The sequence below is a fragment of the Brassica napus genome, chromosome C4, assembly GCF_020379485.1.
Source record: "Brassica napus cultivar Da-Ae chromosome C4, Da-Ae, whole genome shotgun sequence".
Taxonomy (NCBI): domain Eukaryota; kingdom Viridiplantae; phylum Streptophyta; class Magnoliopsida; order Brassicales; family Brassicaceae; genus Brassica; species Brassica napus.
This window is the reverse complement of record NC_063447.1, coordinates 8,508,236-8,514,292: the sequence shown is the minus strand read 5'-3', so window position 1 is coordinate 8,514,292 and position 6,057 is coordinate 8,508,236. Positions and strand designations below refer to the sequence as shown.

Here is a 6,057-nt window from a genome sequence, read left to right as displayed (position 1 = left end):
GTAAGAAAGCAGGAGGAGACCAGGAGCCTCTCTGGAGTCCTGAATAGGTCACTGGAGACAGAGAAGAAGCTTGGTGTTGCAGGAGAATAAAGGTTGCTGAGTGCATCTTCTTGCAAGATTTCTCAAATCATGGACAGTATAAGGAACTCTAAACAGAGAAAAAAGCCTCAAGAACCGAAACAAGAATGTGATTATGCCTCAAGAACTGCATGGCCAATATCCTAAAAACAGAGGAAAAATGCCTGAAGAACAGAACCAAGATTTGCAAGTATGATGGAAAAGATGGCAGTTGATATGAAGTTTTAGTAACACTACCAGTTAGTATCTTTTATAAGACTATGAAAGTGGATTCGGAAATGGAACAATAATTCACTGAGAACTGTTCACAAGATTCATCATCCAAGATAGATATGTTATCATTTCATTCCAAATATTTACAAGATCAAGGTGCATTACCTTGTACGCTAGCTAGACTTCATATAATCCGTAAGACTATGATCATGACTTCCACAGCATTGTGTAATTAGATTCTTAGGAAAACTATATGCTAGATTAAAAGCTTTGGAGTAGTCTTGAGATGCTCTGCTCTAGAGCCATTGGTCGCCATCAATAAACTTGATGCTGGTGAAAGGGGCGGCTTCAACATCACTGAGTTTCTTCGCATAGGGAACCCTTTGACTGTGATTCGCTCCAGGTCCATAGCACCGGTGTTCTCCATAGTAAACTGCCCTGAAAATTTAAAACCCATTTAAGTTAGTGAAAGATATGTGTTACTTAGTTTCAATTGTGGACATGACTAACCTTTGGCTTGTAGGATTTCCCATGTCATTCCAACCATCAAGAGACACAACTCGGGACATGCATGTCCTGGAGAAGACAACTGTGGAATAAGGCCTCCATGCACGTCCCAACCAGACTTTGCTACTTTGACCACACAATTCACAAAAGAAAATCCTGTTTGGTTGTTGATTGCTTCCTTCCCATTTGCTGTAATACACCCCAATGTATTTTCCTTTGCAACAGAGTGAATTATGCAATCCTAGACATTTGGTTTTGTTTTCACATCATTAATCTTGATACACCAAAAAGATTATGTGTTAAAAGAGTATGAAAGACATTGGTTTACCTGGTAAAGAGACCTTGCATTGCCAAAGATGAAGTCTATGGATCCTTCAATGAAGCATTCTTTGAAAAAGTGTCTTCCTTGCTGGTCTAGAAGTGTGTCTTGGTTCCCATAGAAACCACAACCAAAGAAGGCAACTTTGTCTCCGCTAACCCTTAGAGAAAGACCTTGTTCATCCTTTGCACCAGGATTTGGTGCTGGAGCATTGTTCTTGACATAAATCAAGTGAAAACAACAAGTCAGATGTTATAACAACTGCATAACACAATCTCAAAGCAAAAACTTGACATGCAAGCAAAAGTTAATACCTTGAAGCTTATGTTGAATGCTTTGAAAGAATCTCCAAATATTCCAACAGAAAAGCTACTAAATGTCCCATTGGAAGAGGCTGCTGTGTTGTTCCACTCAATGGATGTGGTTAAGTAGCCCATTCCTTGCATCACAATGTTCATCTTGTTTGAAGGAACAAGGACTCTTTCCCTAACAAATTCATGAGTTTCATTAGTATCTTTTGTGTTAAAAAATTCAAAGATTATCATAAACAGAGCATGAATGAATATATCTACTTACATGTAGATTCCAAAGTCAATTAGGATGAGATTTTTGACTTGGCTTGATGGAGTAATGGCATCTATGGCATCTTGAACTTTGGTAAAATCTCCACAGCCTTTGGAGGATACCTTGAAGACAAGGTATCCATTTGTTGTGAAGTTTGAGAAGTGATCACAATTGGGAGGATTGTGATCATCTTGTCCATGGTAGAATGTTTGTTGAGATGGAGAGATCATTGACAAAAGGACAAAGAAGAAGATGAAGGTAGACATGATGAACAAGGAGAGAAATGCTTTGTCAAGTGTGAAGAGAGTTTTGATTTTTGAAGATGACAACGAGAAAGAGAAAGAATACATTATTCCATAAGACCTAATAGTATTGATGTCATTAATACTTAGCTTACACCTACAATAAACCTTAAATTTTTCTTTATTCTTCTTAGTAAGTATTTTTATTTTTGATAACTAGTGTAAGGAGAGTTTATACTTTTCAGATTATATTTTGCACCATATACGTTTTGCATAGGTATAGTTTTGATCATGATACATGTGCCACTCATCTTACTTTAGTTTCTACTTTTATTTTTGTTACAGTATGACTTATGTGTATATATATATATATATATATTTAAATGCTAAATTTTTTGATTCTTTTGGGTGCTTTGAGATAAATGAAAACTAAATATGGACATTTTATCCGGACTCGAAAATTCGAAACCGGAACCGACATAAAAATATCCGAATACAAGTACCTAAATAAGTTTCAAATTCCTCTACCCGAAAGAAAAGAACCGGAAAGAAACCAATCCAAATAGATCCGATCCAATAAGAACCGACCCGAGTAGACCTAACCCAATAAAAACTGATCTATACCGACTTAAAAGCATGAATCTCTAAAATTATAACTCCATGTGCTTTATTTTCTATCTTTTAGTCTATGATTTAGTTGTAATGAATTTTTCACAATCTTTATTATTATTTTGTAACATTCTCAAGTAATATGAAAAACTAAATGTCAAAATTTTGTGTCTTAAAATGTTTTGTTTCAAATATTAATAATTTATTTTTGGATATTTTAATTTTTTTAGATAAACATTATGGGTTTCAACTAATTTTGGATCAAAGAACCGAACCGGAACCAAAAGCGAATTATTCTCCTTTTTGGAGTATTTATAGGTATAAAATATTTAGAGGCGAACCGATCCGGTACCAAGAGAAACCGACTCAATACATAAATGAATATTTACAAATACTTAGATAGATACAAATCTCTAAAACCCAAGAATATGGACATGATAAAACCGATCCGAATCCGAACAAAATAACTCCCATAGTTAGCGAAAAATTTGAACTTCTGATTGCTAAAATATTATGGAAAACCTAAAATGATCCAAAGTGTACAAACCTTAAATAAGTTTAGAAGTTTACAAGAGTTCTATATTTGTTTGTGATGAAAAAAAAATGAATTATAAGGTTTTAGACACAGTCACACAAACCAAATCGTTTTAAAGGATTGCTTAAATATTGCTTACCCATATTTATAGTTTGTTTGTAAGTGAACCAATGTCACTAAATTATTTGGTATAAAGCTTGTATACTACTACGTCTGCAAATTACTTGGTGTATAGTAACAATGATATAAGACTAAAAATGCCAAGCACTAAAAAAACTGTCAGACAATAAAATTATTCGTTATATAGTAACACGTCTGTAAATGATGTGAAATATATAAATTGACCGCTACAGATTACTTAGTATGTGTAATGATAATAACTGAAACTTCCTTTCTTGCATGTGACCTACTAATTCCTTTAATCCTTCTTTGGCAGAGTATATGCATGCCAATTTCAATTTATCTTTTTAATATCATTGATCATATTCATATGATTAATCTTCTTTGTTTTTTTATATTTTAAAATATATATACATATATATTGTTTAATAACATGTGAAGTATCTATATTTTTATTATTCATGTAACAATACTTAATATTATTTTGTAGTTTATGCATTACATATGAGTTTACTATATTTGTATATATTCGATGTTAGTTTTTTTATGTTGACTCATATCCCAAATTTCCTTCATTTGATCACTAGAGTCTGGACCATCATATGAGTAATTATGGCTTACCAAAGAAAATTATTCCTTATATTTTTCATTTCTTCATTTGTCTTTTAACCATGATATTTTGTATCAATGGATGTTGACATCAAACTAACACAAGGAATATTTTCCTTTGGCAAATTTATATACTAAAATGAAGCTATTGTAACATATTGTACTTAAATATGAGCGAGTTGGAATTTAGTTTCATGTGGATAAGTATTGTTTTGAAATATCATATACATTTCTAAAAGAAAAAATTGGTAGGAAAGTCGTTAGTCGTGGATAAATATTAATATTATGAATTCCAAAAGATGGTTAATCTTTATGACTTCTTTTGAGTTTTGTAACGAGCCACACTGTTTTGTAACATAGCCATGAGACAAAATTCAAAGAAATTATATGTTCGCTCATGTGAATAATAAGTGTTTGATCAAAATTGTTCAGTTGTCCCTTTAGCTCCGCTGGTTTCCGTCTACCGAAGTTACCATATTCAAATGAAGTTGTATAGTTCGATCCCTCTTTAGATCATTTTGCTGTTTGTCCTATAAATACCTGCTAAACTAGGCCAATAAAGACTTTCAGCCTCAAGCCATGAATATTCTGAGACCCTATGGGCCGGATCAGTGTGATGAATGGCTAGGAAAAATAAATTCTTATTGTCACTTATCAAGTGCAACTTGAACAAATCTAATAACCCGTACATGGCTACATACTCAAAACGAGGATCATACCCCGAGAAGAATCTATGAACTGACCCTCCCAGCTCCAGACAACTCTCTCCAGCTATCTTCTTCATCTTATTCTCCTTCATCACTCTCCTAACCTCTGCTGCCTCATCCCACATCCTCGCTTCCGCAAACATATTCGTCACAATCACCAAGTTACCACTCCTCTTCGGCTCCAACTCAATCAACCTCTCCTTCACTTTCTCTCCAACCCCTTCCCCATCTTCACCCTGATGGACACTGCAAGCAAAGAGTAGCGTCCTCCACACAACAGCATCAGGCTCAAAAGGCATCTTCTTTATGAACTCACACGCCTTGTTTAACCGTCCTGCACGTTCCAGTACATCCATCATTGCCCCGTAGTGAATCATCATCGGCTTGATCTTGTGTCTTCTCTCCATCTCGCTGAAGTATCTGTACCCTTCCTCCACCAATCCTACGTGGCTGCAAGCGCATAAAACACCGAGAAACGTCACGTAGTTTGGTCTCACCGATGATTCCTTCTTCATCTTGGTAAAAAGCTCAAGAGCTTCCTCCGCAAATCCATTTTGTGCTAACCCTACAATCATCGCGCTCCAAGTCCAAACGTTTCTGTCGCACATTCTCTCGAAAACAAACCTAGCATACTCTAATCCACCAGACTTTCCATACATGTCGACAAGTTCAACTCCAACCCTCTTACCATCACCTGCGAATGCACCAACTTCCCCAAGCTCAAGTTACCGACGCAAGCAGAGAGCAGAACCACCATCGTCGTCTCATCAGGACAGAACCGCGCACAGATCATCTCGGCAAAACACTCAATCCCCAAACTGAACTTCCCGTTCTCTACAAAAGCAGTCATAATAGAGTTCCAAGAAACAACGTTTCTCTCAGGCATTTCATCGAACACCTTCCTCGCATCCGAAGTTTTCTTACAAGAACCATAGAAATGAACCAGATTGTTCCCGACGTACACATCGTAATCAAACCCATGTTTAAAAACGTCGACTTGGATCTGTCTCCCCGCCGTGAAGCCGAGAAAGGAAGCGCAAGCGTTGAGAAGAAACGGAAACGTGAGCTTGTTGGGTTTGATTCGTCGTCGTTTCATCTCGGAGTAGATCCGAATCGATTCCACAGGGGAATCACTTGAAGCGTATCCTCTGCTGAGCATGTTCCAAGTGGAAGGAGACGAATCGGAGGAGTGAAGGAGAAGGGTTCGAGCAAAGCTGAGGTCTTTGGTGTGAGATAGTGAAGAAACACGTACAAGTTCGCTGATGATAAAGCTGTCGGATTGGAGAGAAGAGAGATGAATTTGGGCGTGGATCTGTAAGAGGTGATTGATGGATGAACAGAGCTTGAGGAAGACAATGCATTGATGTTTCTTGGATTTGAAGCTTGAACTCATTAACTTTGGCGGTTGAATCTGAACTTAGAGCTATTTATAACGGTCTGATCTATCTAACCCTGGAGAGTGGAGGTTTGGATTAGGCATGAGAGTTCGGTTTATATGGTTAGGACGGTTCAGGTGATTTGATTTTTGGTTAGTTCGGTTTGTCCAAAATCTAG

At 36.6% G+C, this 6,057-nt stretch overlaps 2 pseudogenes; both read right to left on the bottom strand.

Annotated features, from left to right (window-relative positions):
- Positions 1-587: 587 nt before the first annotated feature.
- On the bottom strand, positions 588-2,031 carry LOC106373078 (annotated as a pseudogene).
- A 2,273-nt stretch (positions 2,032-4,304) lies between these two features.
- Positions 4,305-6,057, bottom strand: LOC106373080 (annotated as a pseudogene).